General features: G+C 42.9%; 1 protein-coding gene and 1 non-coding gene across 2 annotated transcripts in view; both read right to left on the minus strand.

Moving 5' to 3' along the window:
• Positions 1–23,799, minus strand: part of LOC126176263 (uncharacterized) — a 204,797-nt gene that overhangs the window by 165,297 nt on the left and 15,701 nt on the right. The window lies entirely within an intron of this gene.
• Trnas-gga (transfer RNA serine (anticodon GGA)) lies at positions 10,408–10,489 on the minus strand. The gene is given in 2 exon segments: positions 10,408–10,442; positions 10,452–10,489. It is a non-coding gene; the product is annotated as a tRNA-Ser (tRNA).

Genomic DNA, 23,799 nt, shown 5'->3' on the forward strand with positions numbered 1-23,799 from the left:
AAACATATGGGAGAAGAGAGGGCTCTTAAAACAAGTAGTTTCGCTAGGTACAGTGTTGTTCAATAAGTCGTGTTACTTGTCGACGTATACTACTCACTTGTCAAGAATTCTCATAAATCCAAAATGACTGAATTGGTGAAATAGCTCAAAGAAGAGTTGCTCGAATATTTGCAAATTTATTCAGCAAAACAAATTGACAGAGGTGCTCAAATAGGTAAAACGGGAGGTTCTACAAAAGTATACTTTATACACCACTTGAAGTGTTACTCTTAGTATTCCACAGACACTGAATACAGGAAGAATTGCAAGACTGTATTATTCCTGCGTAAGAAGTTACCACAGGTCAAGAGAGGAGCTTAAATGGAGGCAGAGAGTTATTTATTTTCCTTGCGCACCATCCTTCAACGGCATAGTCAACCAACAGTCATGGTATTAAATACGTCACGTTCTGGGCAAAATACTGTAGTACTGTGGGCATAAATGGAATGTCCATGCATTACTGAATGGCCTGTACGTCATCGAAGGATGCGTGAGTGAAGCGTTAAGGGATTCTTGAACACGTTGGTGTCTCATCTGCGGTAGCGTACTGAAGCGCTGCGTCCCAACCACATCCGTTTATTGCAACACACAAAGGCAGGAATTTGTTACATAAATTATCAGGTTTCTGATAAATATACCGTCAAACTTGTCAAAAGTGTACCTTTTCTTTCAAAATGTTGGAATTTTTGCCATCGGTCAAACTACAACAAAAGTTTTAAACAATATTCACCGGTGGCTATGATCGTTACAGCATTTTTCAATTGGACCTTTAGAATTCTGCAATACTGAGTGTGCGACGTATCTTGCGTGTAATTTATAGACTGCTCTCGGTAGTACGTCGTCTGATGTCCATCATTTTTCTGTAATCTTGTTTTATAACAAGATTTTGAATACGGGACGTAACACGGTTGTCTGCTATTCGTATTTGTTATCACTCATGCATGAACACACTACGGCCAAGTTGTTGATAAGCTGCGAAACAATGTTAATTAGTGGTAGACAGCCGGTCGATGTGGCCGAGCGGTTCTAGGCGCTTCAATCTGGAAACGCACGACCGCTACGGTCGCAGGTTCGAATCCTGCCTCGGGCATGGATCTGTGTGCTGTCCTTAGGTTAGTTAGGGTTAAGTATTTCTGAGTTCTAGGGGACTGATGACCTCAGATGTTAAGTCCCATAATGTTCAGAGCCATTTTTTTGAACTGGTAGACATTTCCAATAATTTACGAAACAGTCTGTTAGTGGTAAGAGGTTTACAGTGCACTTTCACAGACGAGTTCTGACTGATAAATATCACAAAGTTGGTTTTTATTACACTGACATTGGACATAATCGATCTTCTGATACCTGACAGCAATACACATACGTTTATGTTGTTGACATGGAGCAATAAATGAAAATAAATATGACAAGCCTTAACATTGAGGAGTAGATCCGTTGATAACTAGGCACAGAATGACTTTTGAGAAAGAATTTCACAAAGACATAACATAAGCGTCTACATCTTGGTGATACAATGAATGATAGCCCCTACTTTTACACAGATAACGTTTTACAGTCGCATTTGGAAAGATCACGCCTCCAGAGTGACAGTCTTGACGTTGCGCTTGATAATGGAAGCAAGACTGAAGAAAAATCAAGACATGTTCACAGGATTTGTCGACCTGGAAAAAGCGTTCGACATGTAAAATGGTGCAAGATCGAAATCCTGAGAAAAACAGGAGTAAGCTATAGGGAATGAAGGGTACTATGCGATATGCACAAGAACCAGGAGGGAACAGTGAGATTAAAAGACAAAGTGTTCGGATTAAAATGGGTGTAAGACAGGGATGCAGTGTTAATAATAATAATAATAGGTTCATGAGGGGTAACAATTCAGGATGAAAGGATATCAGTGATAGGTAACGGTATTGCTATCCTCAGTGAATGTGAAGAAGAATTACAGGATCTGTTGAGTGGAATGAACAGTCTAATGAGTACACAATATGGTTGAGGGTAATGCTAAGAAACACGAAAGTAATGAGAAGTAGCAGAAAAGTTAAGGAATTATGCTACCTTGGACGCAAAATGACCCTTGACGGACGAAGCAAGGAGGACATAAAAAGCAGCCTAGCACACGCAGAGCGGGCGCTCCTGGCGGCAAGAAGTTGCTGGTATCAAACACAGGCGTTAATATTAGAAAGAATTTCTGAGAATGCACGTTTGAAGCACAGCATTATATGGTAGTGAATCATGGGCAGTAGGAAACTTGGAGAAGATGACAATGGAGGCGTTCGAGATGTGGTGCCACAGAAGACTGCTGAAAATTAGGTCGACTGATAAAGTAAGGAAGGAGGAGGTTCTTCGCCGGATCGGTGGAGAAAGGAACACATCAAAAACATTTGGCAAGATAAGGTGCAGCGTGATAGTGTTAGGGCGTAAAGTCAAGCGCCGGCATGCCAGTCAGGAACGAGAGATGAGAGAATGCTGAGAGAAGACGTCAGCCAATTGCACGCTGACCGAAGCCTGTCCAGGACGACAACGCGACGGAAGCGGCCCCTATGCGAAGAGAACATAAGTGCAGCGCCCGACTGGTCGCGGCCCAGTTGAAGAGTAGCTTCAAGATTAGCGAGTCCTACAGCAGCATTGACACTAGTTACTTTGCTTGCACAATCTATGTAACATGGACTTACAATTTTTATGTAGTAATAATAGTAGTAGTAGTAGTAGTAGTAGTAGCTTATACTGAAGAACATAGCTTATTTGGTGCATGTCGCCCATTGCTTGCGACACTTCCGTGTAGTAGCCAAAGTTAGGTACCATAATCTTTTCCTTTCTTAATAAAACTCATTCATGCTCTTAGTTTGAATGTTGTCTAGTGATCCGAGAAAGCAGATTTCCCAGACACCCCATATATGACGACTAGGCTGGATTTAACAGACGGTACATGTCTTAACACATCAAGGAATAACATCACGATACTAACGGTTGCTGTAGAATGCACAAACTGTAGGGGAAGACAGAGATTGGAATACATTCAGCAAATAATTGAGCATATTGGTTGCAAGGACTGCTGAGATAAAGAGGTTGGCACAGGAGAGGATTACTAGTCAGAAGACTGATGGAAATGAAAAATAAATCGCGCGTTCTTGCACGTAGCTGTTTGCGTGTTCCGATCTGAGCGCGGACTTCCACACGCGTTACTACATGATGTGCTGGGTATCCTGTAAATTGCACCCAGTGGAATCTCCAGCCAGTGAAATTAGCGTCCGAGAAAGGGTCCAGTGGTCTCCGCCCCCCCCCCCCCCCCCCCAACCATCGACTCAACTCCACGACTTGCCCGGCAGGTACACTACTGGCCATTAAAATTGCTACACCACGAAGATGACGTGCTACAGACGCGAAATTTAACCTACAGGAAGAAGATGCTGTGATATGCAAATGATTAGCTTTTCAGAGCATTCACACAAGGCTGGCGCCGGTGGCGACACCTACAACGTGCTGACATGAGGAAGGTTTCCAACCGATTTCTCATACACAAACAGCAGTTGACCGGCGTTGCCTGGTGAAACGTTGTTGTGATGCCTCGTGTAAGGAGGAGAAATGCGTACCATCACGTTTCCGACTTTGATAAAGGTCGGATTGTAGCCTATCGCGATGCGGTTTATCGTATCGCGACATTGCTGCTCGCGTTGGTCGAGATCCAATGACTGTTAGCAGAATATGGAATCGGTGGGAGGGTAATACGGAACGATGTGCTACATCCCAACGGCCTCGTACCACTAGCAGCCGAGATGACAGGCATCTTATCCGCATGGTTCTAACGGATCGTGCAGCCACGTCTCGATTCCTGAGTCAACAGATGGGGACGTTTACAAGACAACAATCATCTCCACGAACAGTTCGACGAGGTTTGCAGAAGCATGGACTATCAGCTCGGAGACCATGGCTGCGGTTACCTTTGACGCTGCATCACAGACAGGAGCGCCTGCGATGGTGTACTCAACGACGAACCTGGGTGCACGAATGGCAAAACGTCATTTTTTCGGATGAATCCAGGTTCTGTTTACAGCATCATGATGGCCGCATCCGTATTTGGCGTGAACGCACATTGGAAGTGTGTATTCGTCATCGCCATAGTGGCGTATCACCCGGCGTGATGGTACAGGGTGCCATTGGTTCCACGTCTCGGTCACCTCTCGTTCGCATTGACGACACTTTGAACAGTGGACGTTACATTTCAGATGTGTTAGGACCCGTGGCTCTACCCTTCATTCGATCCCTGCGAAACCCTACATTTCAGCAGGATAATGCACGACCGCATGTTGCAGGTCCTGTACGGGCCTTTCTCGATTCAGAAAATGTTCGACTGCTGCCCTGGCCAGCACATTCTCCAGATCTCTCACCAATTGAAAACGTCTGGTCAATGGTGGCCGAGCAACTGGCTCGTCACAATACGCCAGTCACTACTCTTGATGAACTGTGGTATCGTGTTGAAGCTGCATGGGCAGCTGTACCTGAACACGCCATCCAAGCTCTGTTTGACTCAATGCCCAGGCGCATCAAGGCCGTTATTACGGCCAGAGGTGGTTGTTCTGGGTACTGATTTCTCAGGATCTATGCACCCAAATTGCGTGAAAATGTAATCACATGTCAGTTCTAGTGTAATATATTTGTCCAATGAATACCCGTTTATCATCTGCATTTCTTCTTGGTGTAGCAATTTTAATGGCCAGTGGTGTAGAAGAACCGAGGGCCCGCACCGGCCAGCCCTCGCGTGCTGTACCACGGCCGCCTGTAACAGAGTTGTGCTGATGAACTAGACTTTTTTTTACGGCCGGATCGTATCTCTTCTACGACGAAGCATAGTTTAAAATAAATTGTGGACTATATCCGTGGATCAGCATCTGTTACATGTAATATACATGAGATGCGTTGTCATTCTAACGTAAGGCTGTTTTGCTTGTATACAGGGTGAACCGACAATCATTCTTCCACGCACTATTCGCGAGTGGAACAGGGTTGGAAGGATTAGATAGTGGTACCGAAAGTACACTCCACCACACACCAATAGGTGACTTGCAGAGATGTAGATGAACCAGAATTTCACCGACAAAATTTCTGATGTTATATAGGGATATTTCCAGTGTCCTTTGGTATGAAGGACGTGTCTTCGGTGGCTCATTACAGAGTAATTCCATTTCGTTTCATGTCTTACCTCTCCTATCGGTATTGTATTGGAAATATCTGCACAACAGTAAAGTGTTGACGGTATGCGCTGTGTGTTTTATTTGGAAACAAGTTGTTCCATTCACTCACGGTACCTGCTGTTGACAACAGTGGGGGCTACTTGACTCTTGGTCCTCCACCTCGCATTCAGTGCTACTACGTCCAGTCTCGGGTTGGTTTTCTCGGCAGTGTTAGCAGTGATACACAGCAATATGTATAGATTTACTGATGACAAATCCGCCGATATGCATCTCGTCTAAGGGTTCACTGAATGCAATGGAAAAACATCACGATGTCGACATGCTCAACTGTTCACGCAGGGATGGCAACCACATGACAGTAGTTTTGCATTTGTACATTCGCGCCCACGAATAACCGGATCCTTTCATGTTATAACATTTTACTGATTGTATATTACAGGCTTTTTTCACTGTTGTGAAATTATTTTCACATAACAAAGATAATTATGGTAACAAAACAAATTAAGTTTTAATTACGTTATTACTTCAAAACGCACCACCGGAGGCCACGGGCGGCCGGTGTGGCCGTGCGGTTCTAGGCACTTCAGTCTGGAACCGCGTGACCGCTACGGTCGCAGGTTCGAATCCTGCCTCGGGCATGGATGTGTGTGATGTCCTTAGGTTAGTTAGGTTTAAGTAGTTCTAAGTTCTAGGGGACCGATGACCTCAGATGTTAAGTCCCATAGTGCTCAGAGCCATTTGAACCATTTTTGGAGACCACGTTTTCGTATACCAAAATACTCAGAAAATCAAGAAGTTTCATCGGTGGAGTTCTGGTTCATCCCGTACAGGTGATAGATGTACATACGGTAGCTACTTCATCCAGTCGTAGTGCTAAGTGTGCGCTTCCCCTATGTGTGACTTAAAAACACGAAAATAATTTTATTTATAACAAAAATTCTGCATATACATCCAGAATGTGCAAACCATTGTGAAGTGCATGGCAGAGGGTGCTTCCCATTGTACAAGTAATTAGGGATCCTACCTGTTCCAGTCACATGTGGAGCGCGGGAAGAATGATACCTTAAACGCCTCAGTGGCAGCTGTAATTAGTCTAAACTCGCCTTCTTGATCCCTGCCGGCACTGATAAGTAGGTGGTTATACCATATTTCTAGATACATCATTTAAAGCTTGGTCTCGAAATCTTACTAGACTTTCTCTAGATAGTTTGCTTCCGTCTTCGTCTGCCAGTTCATTTCATCAGCATCTTCGTGACACTCTGCCATTGGTCAAACAAAGCTGTGACCACTAGTATCCCGGGTTAGTGCTATTTGCTACAGGTCCCACAAACTTGAGCAGTATTCTAGGACGGGTCACACGACTGTTTTGTAACCACTGTGTTGACCGATTGCATTTCCCTCATATCCTACCAACGAACCGAACTCTGCCACCTGCTTTGCCCATAACTTAGTTAAATGATCATTACACTTCATACCCCTACAAACTGTTACGCCTACGTATTTGACGAGTTGACAGAATCAAATTGTGATTCTATTGTAGTCATAGAACAGCACGTTTCCATTTTGTGAAGCGCACAATTTTACATTTCTGAATATTTCAAACGAGTTGAACTCAGAACACGTTCTAAGACTTTATGACGGATGGATCTCAAGGATATGGGACGTTAATTTCGTGCTTTACTTCTGATGCGCTTCTTGTAGAGGGTGTGGCCTGGGCTTCCTTCCACCCAGTGGGCACCGCTTTTTGTTGAGGTATCTAGGATAGATTATGGTTAAAATGGGACTACCTCTGACGAAAAACTGGGAAAGAATCTGATAGGGATTCCATCGGCTGCTGCAGCTTTGCTAAACTTTAGCAACTTCAGCTGTTTCTCAACATCACTGACACTAATACCTGTATCACGTGTCTTTCGTGTGGTGCGAGAATTACGTACGAGCAGTATGCCTGGATAATTCCGCCATCCATTGCTGTTATCACGAAGTGGAAGGTACATGAGTATTATAAAACTCTCTATTAAGTGTGATACTCTTTAAAAGGACAGAGTATTCATCACAACTCAAGTAATATCAACAGTATATGTAACAACATAAAAAAATGTTTTAGGAGACAGAGCATAACGGTTTTTCCTATGACAGAATATGCATGGTAATATTACCGGTAACAATTCCACTAAACTGGAGTTACTAAATACGGTTTTCCGAAATTCTTTCCCCAAGAAAGACGAAGTAAATATTCTAGAATTCGAATCAAGATCTGCCGTCAACAAGAGTAACTTAGAAGTAGATATCCACGGCATAGTGAAACAACTGAAATCACTTAATAAAGAGGATATTTTCGATACACATTATATATCAGTTCAGTTCGTCTCAAAGTATACTGATGTAATCTCCATATGATCTCCATATTTAGCAACCCTATACAACCGCTTGCTCGCCGAAAGATCCGTACTTAAAGACTGGAAAATTGCAAAGGTAATACCAATATGCAATATATGAAATATGAGTAATTGCTGAATTGCAGAACTAAACACATCAAAAAAAGTTCTGTATCATCTGGGTTCCGAAAGTTCCGGAACCTGTACAGAAAACTGGAATAGAGATCAACGTAAACATCATTTCCCCCCTTTTTATTGCTCATGAAAACCACACGTTGCATGTTGTACCACCATACAGCGAGACCTTCAGAGGTGGTGGTCGAGATTGCTGTACACACCGGTACCTCTAATATTCAGTAGCACGTCCTCTTGCATTGATGCATGCCTGTATTCGTCGATTCGTCGTGGCATACTATCCACAAGTTCATCAAGGCAATGTTGGTCCAGACTGACCCACTCCTCAACGGCGATTCGGAGTAGATCCCTCAGAGTGGTTAGTGGCTCTGAGCACTATGGGACTTAATATCTTAGGTCATCAGTCCCCTGGAACGTAGAACTACTTAAATCTAACTAACCTAAGGACATCACACACATCCATGCCCGAGGCAGGATTCGAACCTGCGACCGTAGCAGTCCTGCGGTTCCGGACTGCAGCGCCTAGAACCGCACGGCCACCGCGGCCGGCAGAGTGGTTAGTGGGTCACGTCGTCCATAAACAGTCCTTTTCGATCTATCCCAGGCATGTTCTAGAGGGTTCATGTCTCGAGAACATGCTGGCCACTCTAGTCGAGCGATGTCATTGCCCTGAAGGAAGTCATTGACAAGATGTGCAGGATGAGGGCGCGAATTTTCGTCCATGAAGACGACTGTCTCCCCAATATGATGCCGATATGGTTGCACTATAGGTCGGAGGATAGCATTCACGTATCGTACAGCCGTTACGGCGCCTTCCATGACCACCAGCGGCGTACGTCGGCCTCACATAATGCCACCCCAAAACAGCAGGGAACCTCCACCTTGCTGCACTCGCTGGGCAGTGTGTCTGGAGGTGGTCAGACCGAACATCTTAAACTCGTCTGCGACGATTGTCTGGTTGAAGGCATATGCGACACTCATCGGTGAAGAGGATGACAATCCTGGGCGGTCCTTTCTTGGGCCCATCTGTACAGCGCTGCATGGTTTCGTGGTTGAGAGATGGATCTCGCCATGGACGTCGGGAGTGAAATTGCGCATCATGCAGCCCATTGCGCACAGTCTGAGTGTAACACGACATCCTGTGGCTGCACAAAAAGCATTATTCAACATGATGGAGTTACTGTCAAGGTTCCTCCGAGCCATAATCCGTAGGTAGCAGTCATCCACGACAGTAGTAGCCCTTGGGCGGCCCGAGCGAGGCATGTCATCAACAGTTCGTGTCTCTCTGTATCTTCTCCATGTCCGAACAACGTCGCCTTGGTTCACCCCGAGACGCCTGGACAACTCCCTTGTTGAGAGCCCTTTTTGGCACAAAGTAACATTGCGGACGCGATCGAACCGCCGTATTGACCGTCTAGACATGGTTAAACTACAGACAACACGAGCCGCATTCTTCCCTTCTGGTGGAACGACTGGAACTGATCGGCCCCGTTCGTCTAATAGGCGCTGCTCATGCATGATTGTTTACATCTTCGGGCGGGTTTAGTGACATCTCTGAACAATCACAGGGACTATGTCTTTAATAACAATATCCAGAGTCACAACGTCTGTCTTCAGCAGTTATGGGAACTCGGGAGATTCAAAACTCTTTTTGATGTATGTATATAATAGAAGTCGATTTTCAGTCGGATGCTGGAGCATATACTGTGTTCAAACATTTTGAATTACCTCCAAGAAAACGATCTACTGATAAATAGTCAGCAGAGATTCAGAATAATCGTTCTTGCGAGACACAACTAGCTCTTTATTATCATGAAGTAATCAGTGCTATCGACAGGGGATTTAAAATTGCTTCCACATTACTAGACATCCAGAGGGCTTTTGACACCGTTCCCGCAAGCGACGTCTAATGAAATTGCGCGCCTATGGAGCATAATCTCAGTTGTGCGACAGGCGTCGTGATTTCCTGTCAGAAGGTCATAGTTCGTAGTAAAACAGACGCGATATCTGGCGTTTCCCCAGGAAAGTTTTACAGGCCTTCTGAGATTGTCTGAACACCCATTTTAAATTGTTTGGAGATGATGCTATCATTTACCGCCTAGCAAAGTCATGAGAATATCAAAACCAACTGCAAAATGATTTAGACGAAATGTATGTATGATGCGAAGTGGCAATTTTCACCTAGTTAATAGGAAGTGTAAACTCGTCCACGCCGGCCGCGGTGGTCTGGCGGTTCTGGCGCTGCAGTCCGGAACCGCAGGACTGCTACGGTCGCAGGTTCGAATCCTGCCTCGGGCATGGGTGTGTGTGATGTCCTTAGGTTAGTTAGGTTTAAGTAGTTCTAAGTTCTAGGGGACTTCTGACCTAAGATGTTGAGTCCCATAGTGCTCAGAGCCATTTGAACCATTTTTTAAACTCGTCCACATGAGTACTAAAAGAAATCAATTAAATTTCTGTTACACGCTACATAACACAAATCTAAAGGCTATCCATTCGACTAAATATCAAGGGCAAAGAGTTACGAACAACTTTAATTGGAACGATCACATAGCTTATGTTCAAAATGGTTCAAATAGCTCTGAGCACTATGGGACCTAACTTCTAAGGTTATCAGTCCCCTAGAACTTAGAACTACTTAAACCTAACTAACCTAAGGACATCACACACATCCATGCCCGAGGCAGGATTCGAACCTGCGACCGTAGCGGTCGCGCGGTTCCAGGCAAGCGCCTAGAACCGCTCGGCCACTCGGGCGGCATAGCTAATGTTATGGAGAAGCCGGACCAAAGACTACGTTTTAGTGACAGAACGCTTAATAGATGCAAATGATTACACTAGGCATGTGTAGTGGACTGGCCCGACAGCCAATCCACTATAACTTGTAGCCGAATAGCACGCGTTAAGCTCACGCAGACTGGCGTGAGGTCTGGAACAGTTAAGGGAAATTATAGTAGCAAATAAAGTACGCAGTTGAAGTAATACTTAACTTTAATCCATAATTGGTGTATATTGCTCTTGACGGTACATGTTTTACTATCTCAATATAAACTGGTAATGGCGCATTGCTAGGTCGTAGCAAATGACGTAGCTGAAGGCTATGCTAACTATCGTCTCGGCAAATGAGAGCGTAGTTGTCAGTGTAGGATCGCTAGCAAAGTCGGCTGTACAACTGGGGCGAGTGCTAGGAAGTGTCTCTAGACCTGCCGTGTGGCGGCGCTCGGTCTGCAATCACTGACAGTGGCGACACGCGGGTCCGTCGTATACTAGCGGACCGCGGCCGATTTAAAGGCTACCACCTAGCAAGTGTGATGTCTGGCGGTGACACCACAGCATGTCCATTCTCTGCCAGAGTACTGATGCGTGGTTTCGTATACTTACCAGACAGGATTGATGAAGGAGATTCAGAGAGGGGTAGCTCGTCTTGTATAATAGTGAAATAGGGGAGAGGGTGTGACGGATGTCAATCATTAAAACAACAAAGGCGTTCTTCGCTGCGGCGAGATCTTGTCACGAAATTCCAGTCTTCAACCTTCTCCCCCGAGCGCCCAAATATTTTGTTTGCGGCCACATACACAGGAAGAAATAATAGTCGTAATAAAGTAAGAGAAATCGCCGCTGTCAAGCAAACGTGTTTGTTATTCCTGTGCGCTCTTCGAGAGTGGAGCGGTAGAGAAATAGCTTGAAGGTCGTTCAATGAGGTCTCCGCCAGGCACTTAACACAAAGGAATTAATGACATTAGTTTCTAGTTGACATTGATTTAAATCAGTGGGGAAAGTTGAAAATTTGTGCCCGACCGTGATTTGATCCCGGATCTCGTGTTCACTTGCCAGATGCGCTGACCGTTACTCGCGGCATTTCTCAGGTGCCCTTAAGAGTTCAAGCATGGTGTTCATCTGCACAGAAGTGATCAATTAGTCGTCCACACCTTAATTAGATATGTGGTGTCTGTTCTTTAGCACGTGTCTAATTAAGGTGAGGACGACTAATTGATCGCTTCAGCGCAGATGTACACCACGCTTCAACTCTTACGGGTATGGGCGAAATGTTGCGAGTACAGAGGATAACAGGCAAGGATCACTACATCAGTAGCATGTGGACAGGTTGAAAATTTGGGTTTGACGGGGGGCGTGCTTGGGTACTGCATGCAGTTGCGATGAGCACTGTGTCCGGATGGCGCATTGGTCAGTGCGTCTGGCTAATAAGCAGGAGACAGAGGTTCGAAACCCAGGCCGGCACAAATTTTCAGTCTTCCCCATTGAAATAATCATTGCCCACTAGCAGCCAGCGCCATTAATTCCTTCATGTTTTGATTCATAATGGGTGCGAGATAAAAATTTGTGTGTTCTTTGGGACATATGTAATCATTTAGACGTAGATGTGGATATGCATCGTAGAAGATGGAAAAGGTGTGGGAGACCTGCTGTACGTCTACCTCTGGCGCGTCTTCACAGAAGGGAACGTCTTGAGTGGAGCCGTCAATATGCCACCTGGTTGGTCGAACAGTGGGCCAATGTTCTTTTCACAGATGAGTCCCGATATAGTCTGGGCAGTGATTCTCGACGGATTCGTATCTGCAGAGTACGTGGAACACGATTTTGGGACCCAAACGTTATTGAAAGAGTCTGATATCGAGGACGATCTCTAATGGTGTGGGCTGGGATTTTATTGACCACTCGAATCCCTCTTCATGAAACTGTACCGTTAAATCGGCAAGCCGCGGGGGGTAGCCGCGATGTCCAGGGCGCCTTGTCAGGGACCGTGCGGTTTCCATCGGAGGTTCGAGTCCTCCCTCGGGCGTGAGTGTGTGTGTTGTCCATAGCGTAGGTTAGTTTAGGTTAGATTAAGTAGTGTGTAGGCTTAGGGATCGATGACCTAAGTAGTTTGGTCCCATAAGACCTTACAATTTCCAAATTTAAATCGACAAGATTTATCTGCTGTCAGGTATCGTGACGAGATCTTTGGATCTTACGTGGGCCCAGACATGCAAGCTTATCGTAGCCTGCTCGCTCTCCCGATTTGAATCCCGCAGAGCACGTCTGGGATTGCACCACGTCCGCATCCACCAATCACTCTCAAAGACTTGCGAGCAGCGCTGCAGGAAAAATGGGCGTTATTGCCTCAACATGAGGTTGACGACATCATTCACGGCGTGCCCCGTCTTTTGTCAGCCCTGTATTGCTGCCAGAGGTGGTCACTCCTCATACTGAGCACATTAAGCAGGTGTGGAAATATGTGTGTAAATCCTCTAAGTTTATAGATAGATTTTTATCTATCGTTTTGAATGTTGCAGGTTTTTTACGTTCTGTATCCTTTATATTGTTTCTACTTTACTAGCATCTGATTATAATGTTTTGCCGCGCGGGATTAGCCGAGCGGTCTTAGGCGCTGCAGCCATGGACTGTGCGGCTGGTCCCGGCGGAGGTTCGAGTCCTCCCTCGGGCATGGGTGTGTGTGTTTGTCCTTAGGATAATTTAGGTTAAGTAGTGTGTAAGCTTAGGGACTGATGACCTTGGCAGGTAAGTCCCATAACATTAAAAAAAATTATAATGTTTTGTGGCAAAATAAACGCAACCTCGCAAAATTTCGGTTTGTTGCTTTAATTCTGGACTCCAGTTTTAACCCACACACATTTCAACCTGCTTTGTATATTCAGTCCTTGGTATACCTCTACACATTTTGTCCTTCACACTTCCCTCCATTAGTAAGCAGACGATTCTTTGATGCCTCAGCAGGAAAATTACTATTAACATAGAAAATTAATATTACACTTAATGAGATGAAACTAGAAATGGGGAAATTTAGTGAAGTGACTAGCTGTTCTGGAAATTTACTATAATCTTGTTTAATTGGCTAATTAAAGCTAGAAAATGGAATAACGAGCCATTTTTATTAAATTCCTTGTGAAGCAATTCGTCATACGCTCTGTGAAAATTTACTGCTAATTTGAACTTTTCAGTACTTGAAACTACGTCACGTTTTGGAACTTACATGATATTATCTGCATCTACTGTCTCTAGCTGGATACGCCCTTTATTGGGCCAGTATCGCGGTAGTGTATCGAAACGTTAGTTAGATCCAACCAGAAATATCTGTCTAGGGGAGCTGTTTCGTCATACAATGATATTTCGGATCGTAATAGACTGATGACTGATGTTTACGTGGAGCCAGTGGATGGAAAAATGGATGATCGACACCTTATAATGGCCATAACCGACCATACAGCTTCGTTCAGAGCGTTGGCTCGAAGGTGAAGGACTCCACCGGTTGTAGACCTGTCCGTATCAACAGATCGATATCGTCTCCTGTGGGCTGGAATGACGTCATACATAAACTGCGACGGCTTTCACTGTCCTCAAAGCACTTAAGGCCCTAAAAGTAAATGTCGGGTGAGTAGGGCCTCCTGTCGGGTAGACCGTTCGCCGGGGGCAAGTCTTTCGATTTGACGCCACTTCGGAGACTTGCGCGTCGATGGGGATGGAATGATGATGAGGAGGACAACACAACACCCAGTCCCTGAGCGGAGAAAATCTCCGACCCAGCCGAGAATCGAACCTGAGCCCTTAGGATTGACAACCTGTCGCGCTGACCACTCAGCCACCGGGGGCGGACAAGACGGCCCTGAATGCAGTATAAATGTGAGCGCAGTTGCTTCTGTACTCAGTAACAAAAGGTAGTGTTTCCAGACGAGTGCCGCTGCAACCCGTGTGGTAGTGTTAGCCGCACATTCGTTAGAAGCGGTTGTGATGCCCGGCCGTCTGACGTCCTATATTGTACAGTAAGGTGGCTGACAAACGCTAGGAGTGACAGTTGGATACAACACGCGATCTAAACCCATAGGTTTAGAGAAAAATCTGAACACTGACTGTTGCAGCAAAGGTGATTTATAGCTGGACGAACTGCCCTTCCCTCAGAAGACTTTCCATTCCACATTACAGTAAGATGGGAAGAAAATGCCCGGCGATACACGGCGAGGGATGAATATGTATTGAGCAAGGCTACTTGAAATAACGACAGGAGCAGCGCTTCTCTGCTTAGTACGTTCGTCTGAAATTTCGACAGTCGATGATGTCTGGTTGGTCGGTAACTTGTTCATCAAAAACTTCCAGAAACCTCTTTTGAAGTTTTGTGAATTCACACGAAGACAGTACGGAGGGAAGAACCACCCCTGATTCCACGGTAAAATGCTTAGAAGCTTTGATTGCGGCACGTGGTGGCTTCGTGCCACAGTAGCTATTCAGTCTTTTACCAAGTACAAACAATGGAAAATCCAGGATGGAATGTAACAATACCAGTGTACACCGTCTAGTTACAGCTCTCTGAGACTCAGTGTTGCCAATTTAGCGACTTTGTCGCTAGAAATGGCGACTTTTGCCTTCGTCTTAGCGACAAAAAAAAATTTTTAGCGACAAAAATTATTTAGCGACTTATTTGGCGACGTTTGGAGTACTGACGACTTTTGAAGTACGAATCAAAACTATTTTGGGCCAGTATTTTCATTAACAAAACTAAGATTTTAACTATAGAATGGGTACTACACTGACTTTGTTCTAGATTTACTAAGTTAAATTAAGTTCTTAGCAGATCATGTAGCATTGTTCAGCATTTAGTACATTTGTGACGACTCAAATCATCTTTACATGTTTTACCTTAAACTAGCTTTAAAAGACGTACAAATAGCAATAAAAGCTTTTGAAGGAGAAGACAATGACACCACTAAATTACTAGATACACTTCTATTTCTCGTGCAGTCACTCGGACAAAACATAGTTTTTCCAACTGTTGATTTGTTGACAACACCAGTTCCAAGCGAATGTATGTTCGCAAATCCGAACCTTGGTTTTACGTTTGAACAGAAATTGTCCGAGTCAAGTTTGTCTGAAGAAAATAAAGTTTATTTGAAGAAGAGACGCATTCAGTTTAGTCTGAAACTCATAAAAGAAATTCAACAAAGGCTGCCAAGTAACGTTACGATCCTGAAAAAAAAGTCAATGCTGGATGGTGAAGAAACACTACAAGTGAATAAAAATAATGCTGTAGCGGGTGTAGCCAAAGAATTGGGTTTTAGTGGCGATTTCATAGACAGTATGCTGCAAGAATGGCATAATATCAACTTCATTGGGTGGAATAACACTACTAACACTGTTCGATTTTGGAGTGAGGTTTTGCAGTATAAAAATGCCGCAGGGGAGAATCCTTTTTCTTTGATTTCACAGCTAGCAATGACTGTTCTATGCCTACCGCATTCAAATGCAGAAGTGGAAAGAATATTCAGTTCCATGAACATTATAAAAACTAAACAATATAGCAGATTATCGTTAAAGTCAATTAATGCTTTGATCATATTGAGAGACCAGCTGAAGAAACAAAATAAAGATTGTGCATCTTTTGACATACCGTCAGACGTATTGGAGCTTATTGGAACAAAGAAAAGTTACTCTTTTGCGACAAAACCAGTCGAACTGCAACATCACCTTTTGAGCGACGTTCAACACTCTACATCAACTACAGTTCTGTTAGAGCATGAAGCAGAAGAGTTATTCGATCTTCTGAGTGACAACGATGAATAGCTCACATACTGGTATGTGTATATTTTGTAACCTAATTTGAGTTCTTGCTTTCTTTTGTTACAAATATAGTTGTATATTTCACTACTGTGATTGAAACAACAATTTATGTGTTGCATCAATTATGATAACATGTTTAATTAAACGTTAGCATATTTTATATGTATGTTGTTGCAAGCGATGCGTCATTTAATTAAGACAACTCCCGCTCCCCCCCCCCCCCCCCCCGTGGCTTACATTTTCAGTACACCCATAGTAAAATCAGTTTTAGCGACTTTCTAGCGACTTTTGATATTGAATCTAGCGACTCGGGTTTTTTCGAGTTGGCAACACTGCTGAGACTGCAGACGTGTGTGCAAGTTGCGTTTGCGTGAGTGTGTGTGTGCGTGTGTGTATGTGTGTACTGCTGACAAAGGCTTAATGGCCGAAAGCTATGAGTGTGTGAATCTTTTTATTGTGCCTATCGCGACTCAGCATCTCCGTTATATGGTGAGTAGCATTTTACCAAGTACAGTTATTTTATCTAAGCCATTTGCGTATAGACAGACATCTTATCTTCGGCATAAAGTATATTTAAGCCACATGTATTTGCATTCTTAATGGAGTTCCTATTTTTGCTCGTTAGCGTACTTTCTGATAGTTTTTGAAACCTAGATAAAATAAAATGTTTGGAGTGAGTAATGGTCTTTCACATACTAAATACACACTTTTCGTCTATTGTCAAAGCCTTTGGTTTAAAGATATTACCGATTTAAGCACTTCATTTCAAAGTAATTATGAAATAATGAGTCGGTGGATTCTCGCTTACGGACTAATTGAAATATAAGAGACCTTTTACATCACACGTTTTCTATAGGTTTCACCTTTTTATGGTGACTGACTGTTTGCGTTCTTCACCTTTTTCTGCCGTAATTTATAAATATTTACAGCACGCCTATCTTCTACGAGAGAGAAGAAAATTTCAGAATAAGTATAATAATGTAGGCATAAATGTGATCCAAATTTTAAAAAGTTGTTACTTCATTCTGAATTATACAAGAATAGAGTAATTGTGAAGAAGCAAAATTTTGAGAGTCTCCGTTTAAATGTCAGAATGCCATTTTAAGTCCTCTTGTACTTCACAAATTAAACGACGTCTGAGTGTGTAAACTTTCTTTTCGGTGACTTAATTTGCGCAGCTTATTGATTCCGCCCTGTTTCTGAACAAAATGGATTACGACGAAACGCTGAAATCTGAAGCAAGACCCTGTTATGCATGGCACTGGACGGAAGTTCTCTGAAGGAATCTGTTGAAGGAAGGTCACCGAGTGTGCGTAAATGGAGGAGCCATTAACGAGGATAGCAGAGGCTGCTGCAATCCAGTAACTTTCCTCGCCTTGCAGCCGGCAGCAGGGTGTGCGTCACCTAACCTCTTGTACAAGTTTTAGGGAGATGTTTCCAGAAAAACAGAACTTCCAGGTTCATTTATGATCGACCTTTGGATGCGAAAACAAATTCATGGTTTTCTCAAAGCACTGAAATTCGGTGAACAAATATGTTTAGAACATTCCATAGTCTATCTGCAAATGTCTGTGATTTATAACAGCCACCGAAAACAACTGAAAACTGACAAAAATCTGCTAGAACTATTGCATTCAGTCTCTTGCTAAAGTCGTGTTTTTCTTTAGGCATCAAGACGTGGTTCAGTGACGGAAATGTTTCCTTACTCTGTCAGATCTTTATCACATAGCAACCTCTATACACAGCAGAATGGCTAAATAAAATTCAGTCACATAATCTTTGAATGTAAATGCTTATCTGTCTCATTATAGCGAAGAGAAATTGTTTCTTGTTGTGTTATATAATTGAAAAATATACTGTTTCAAAAACTTGTTGTTGTAGTAACCGATATTAATGCATTAAAATTCGTATTATTTAGGGCAATGAACATTATAAACAAAGCCTCCTTCACTACAGATAGATGTGTCAACAGAAGTCTCAGTGACACAGTGATGAAGCCGTTGTGCTCAGAGTCAAGAGGGTATTGATACAGCTTTCCACATTAGTTTCTCCTTTGCAGGCCTCTTCCTCTCTGCAGTCTATATCCCCTTGAACCTGGTTACTGTTGTCTAGCGTTGTTCTCCCTCTAAAATTTTCATCCACGTACCACACCCATAACCAAATCGAGTATTCCTTGATGCCTCAGGAAGTCCACTGTCAATCCCCCTGATCGTCAAATTGCGTCATAACGCTTCCTACCCGCCGAGTAGATACAGCAGTATCACTTCTCTGAATATTCGATCTACCTGTCTAATCTTTTGTAGCATCACATTCCAAAATAATCTGCGCTCTTCCTGCGTACACTAACTTCTCACTGCCTCGTTTTAATGTCGTTGGACTCTTAGTACTGTAATTTGATTTCAGCCCAAGCTGTACATAACCTTTCGCTCCTTGTGTTTTATGCCTTCTACTTTCCGACTTTCAGAGAGTGTATTCCAGTCAAAATTGTCAAAAGGTTTCTCTAAATCTACAAATGCTGTAAATGTAGGTATCGCCTCACGTGTTCCTACATTTCTCCGGAACTCAAACCGATCTCTCCATAGTTCGCCTTCTACCATTCTTTCCATTCTTCTGTAAATAATTTGTGTTATTAGTATGCAGTTATGATTTATTAGGGCAATGGTCTCGTAATATTCACATTTGTCAGCACATGCCGTCTTTGGAATGGGAATTATTTCATTCTTCTTTAAGTTTGAGCGTGTTTCGCCTTTTTCATACATCTTGCACAGTAGGTGGGATAGTTTTGTCATGGCTGTCTCACCCGAGGTTCTCACTAATTCTGAGGGAATGTCTTCTACTCCAGATAGCTTGTTTCGACTTGGGTCTTTAAGTGTTCAGTCAAATAAATCTCTCAGTACCACGTCTTCCATCTCATCTTCATATATTTGCTCTTCCCTTTCTGTTGTATTGTTTTAAATATCTTTCCTTTCTATATCCTTTCTTGACACTCCTTCCACCTTTCAGCCTTCGTTATCTGCAGTACGGCCTTGCCATGAGACCTGACTCTCTTTTCTCCAAAGGTTTCTTTAATTTTAGTTTAGAGGGCATCCATCTTTCACGTAGTTACACACTGCTTTACAACTTTTTGCATTTATCCTCTATCCATCCTGGTATGACATTTTACACTTTCTGTCAAGTCTGTATTCCCTTGTGCCTAATTTATTTTCTTCATTCTTACAATTCATCCCTTATCAATGTAATTTACTATCTCGTGAATTGTCCAAGGATTTCTGCTGGGTCTTGTCTTTTAACCTATCTTTTCCTTGCCTCCTTCATTATTTCATCTCTCCAAACTACTAGTTAATTTTCTATTGCATTTCTTTACTCTGTTTCAGTCAACAGTGGCCTAATGATTTAGTGGTAACAGTGATGAAAGGGGAGCTTAAAGGGAGAGAAGCACCACTTATTGTTGAAAGACTAGAGAGGCTGTTCGGGAATGTATTTGATTCTGGTTATTCTGCAGACGTTCAGCGGTTCCTAAGAATATGCCTCAGAAAAGAGGAAATAAGACACCGCTTCCGTATGATTTGTACATCCGAAGATTGTGAGCCTAATTGTTATCTACTACTGCTTACGTGAAGCGTGCAACACAGATATCTGATGTATACTAACGTCAAATTTAAACGTCTCCATGACAATACATAGCCGCCGTGGGTACAACGAGTGCATCACCAGACTGATTCGTCACGATAATGTCATTCGTATAGCTAAGAGCATGGATTTCTATTATCGTTTACAAACTTCAGTAATTAAAATGGCCTTCGAATAGTATTCATTATAAACGTTCTTACAATTATTACGTGAACAGAATGTTTTGTAGCTATAATATCATTCTGTTATCTAACTAAATTAATTCAAAGTATCCTCTGTAAACTACAATTACTCTATTTCTCTTCGAAAAGCGTTCACTAAAACGTTCATTGATAACACAAAAACTAAGACTGTCAAACGTTTATTAATATGTATTTTTTCTTGTGTTGGTGTGAGGTAGCCGCGTAAATTGTACCAGTACTACTACTACTACTACTACTACTACTACTACACGTCGTTTAAACATAGCAGCTGGCACCGTTGTAATGTTAGATTCCACCTGAGCGCAGAATCGACGTTAGTTAACTTCAAAGTAAATCTCATAGTTACTGCTGTCAAAATAAACTTAAGAAATAATGAATATATATGTTTCATTAACCTGGACATCATAATCCACATCCAAACTCATGTTACCAAGGAAAGGGTGACTTTATACGCAAAAAAGGAGATAAATCGGTGTACATGAAAACTGCATTTTTTCCAAGCTTTGTCTCGAGAAACGTCGATGCTAGAGTGAACTTCCCTCTGTCTGCAATAAAATGGTTGGGGAATAAGAAATCACGTAATATTTTGAGTGACATTTTATGGTCAGATAAAGCGGAAATTCATATCGGTTTGCTCGTCAGTTGCCGCAGTAGTCGTTAATGAGCTCATCATGTAGAAAAAAACGGAATCTGCAATTGATGACTATCATTCGGATCAGTTTGTGGTTGTATGACGTGGTATCGCGATTACCGCACTCGCTTAGTTTAATACATATTTCGTGGAACGGTGAAAGCAAATTATTTCCTGTTTTGATTGCGGTATTTCATGCTCCCCTTTTCAGGTAAAGTGTATGACACCGCGTTTTATATATTCGGGTTACTGGACGTTTCCGAATACTGAGTGGGCAACGAGAAGTGTAATACAACCCCATTTGATCTCTTCCTTCCAAAATATCAGGAGGTAACGTGTAAGGTAAGAAGCTATATGACTTCGAGGGGGGGGGGGGGGGACTATACTGCAGCATCAAGCAAGATGCTCCAGTGAGTCGTCCAGAACGTTAAAAAGATGTTTCAAATGCTGATGTTTCCGCGAAAACCCAAAACTGCAAGACATATCTTACACAAGCCCCTATACATCACGGAAACACGGGAACACCAGGAAAGCAGCATTTACTCAGATAACACAAAGTAATATACGATGAAGGTGAGCATGATGATACCACAGTAATGCTAGACAAAATCAATGCCAACCCTGTGGGTTTGTAATCTACTTGCATCATCTGTGAATAGAAGACAACTGTATGTTTTGGGGTAGGATGACAGCTGATGTCCTAGTAGCGGAAAGAGGCAGCTGGGATAGACAACTTGGTTGGGCTGCATCGAAGCGCTAAATACCGGAACTGTGATGGAGGGCCATTGGTAAATTGGAGGAAGATGAAACGTAGATGACCAGATGGTTAAGTGTTAGTCTTTTTGGTATACATTAACAGTGGCGGCAGCGTCGTATTCCTAAAATTTTGGCAGAGAGAGCAAAGAGCTAAAATGCTTGCCATTGATGTACGGTCACTGTTATACATTCAAAGGAAAAGGTCAAATGACCACATCCCAACTACGGTCTGCCTTTGCTGCACGTAACGTAACTGATACCCTGGAGTACTTTGCTTAGAAAGCTCCATGAAATGTAGCATGTATACAAGACGACCAGCGACGATTGCATTACTAACAGATCCTCACATGAGGTATTATATGCGCTGGGCACGCCAACAAATGCATTTAATTCAGGCTAATGGAGGACTGTCTTTTTGCCAATTTACTCACTTTACTCTGAGAAGTGAGTTGCGTTTTGTTTTGACTACAAGTTAAAAAGCGTTAGGATCAATCAAATACCCATTAAAAATATCTTTAGAGAGTCAGGTTCGTGTTTTGAGATGATATATAGTTGGGTGCACAGATCTCCTTGTATATCTGTGCAGAACAGTGACTGCAGAAAGCTCTATGGATGTCGACGATGTTCGCCTTTATACATTAAGTGATAGTTTCATAGCTCAACGTTCTAGCACACTGGCATAATCCTTCTGACGAAAATCAAACAGCAAATAATTACATTGTCTTCCAATGGAGGTTGTAAGCACTGTCGTCAACAACATCACACATTGTTGTAATATATTGCTGGTTGGACTAATTACATCCTCTGTTAACATTAGCTGTGCTGTACCATAATGACGAAACGATTTTTCATATTTCAGGCACATACTATTTTCTAACATGACTTCTTGTGTGATATTTGCAGTCAAGTTTTATTTATATATTTGTACCCCGTCCTACGATCTAATCTTTGGATTCGTTTCATCGCATTCAATTAATATGGATGTTTTCTAATTTGATATGTATAGATTTGAAAACGAGTGAATGATCCATCTGTAATAGCAGCCACTTTATGATACTAGCGATAGTTTCACATTGAATTAAAAATACGGATTTGTTTCAGGATCACCGCTCAGTGCTCCTAGTCGTACGCGGTCGCCAATGACAACAGTCCGTAGAATGTCACGCTTTAAGTACGTCAGTCACCACCAGAGGGCGCGGGAATTCACGGATGGTTCAAAAACGGCTCAAATGTCTCTGAACACTATGGGACTTAACTTCTGAGGTCATCAGTCCCCTAGAACTTAATACTACTTAAACCTAACTAACCTAAGGACATCACACACATCCATGCCCGAGGCAGGATTCGAACCTGCGACCGTAGCGGTCGCGCGGTTACAGACTGTAGCGCCTAGAACCGCTCGGCCACTTCGGCCGGCTCAGCGGATGGTGCAGTGGTAAACTCCAGCTGTACCCACAAGAGCTCAGCATGGTTGTTCGTGACACCGAATAAGAGCAGCAGCTTTTAGCTCAGTTCAAGTGGGCCGCATCCTGATTGGTACTACTGGACAATTTACATCCTCATGCTCCTTTGGAAGCGTTCGTGTGGTCACTGTTCGTCAGTAGATGCACCGTTTGTGTAGTACATGGTTAAACAAATAAAACCTTTGTAAGAACTTAAAAAAACTCGAATAATTTTTTTTTATCGGATCTGATGCTTTATTTACCCGTTTCACCCACGGCCAATTGAAGATTACTTTCTAAGAGAAAGTAATCCAAGTTGTCAAAGATGTCGTCCTCTGTATGTATGCGCCCTTGCCTGCGACACCCGAGTTTCGTCTTCTCTTCGTTTATTTAATTCTTATCGTGGCATCGACTCAATCACGTTAATATGCCTGTTAAGTTAATCCCAAAAAAATCACAAGGTGCCGCTCCGGTCATTTTGGAGGGCAGGAAATGTTAATAAATCTTATGATGGTGCACGAATCGAATAATTCTTGCCACTAATCGCCTTGTAATGAGAAAAACCACACGTTCTTGATGAAACAAGGACGTGTATATTTTTTCCTTCATTTCGTGATAGAGGGGTGTACGCTTCTGATAATCGTTCTTCTTCAGTTCTTGCATAGCTCGCAGCTTACACAGATGAAATTTGAAACCAACACAAATAATTCGCGAAACGAACACAAATAATTCGCGACATACTGACTGTCGTGGCTCCAGTATACTAAAACGCATGCAGCCTCGTTTCTCTCTTGAATAATGCGACGTTACGTTTCTGTCTACTTCACCAACGTGCGC

The sequence above is a fragment of the Schistocerca cancellata genome, chromosome 3 (genome assembly GCF_023864275.1).
Source record: "Schistocerca cancellata isolate TAMUIC-IGC-003103 chromosome 3, iqSchCanc2.1, whole genome shotgun sequence".
In the NCBI taxonomy this organism is placed as follows: Eukaryota; Metazoa; Arthropoda; class Insecta; order Orthoptera; family Acrididae; genus Schistocerca; species Schistocerca cancellata.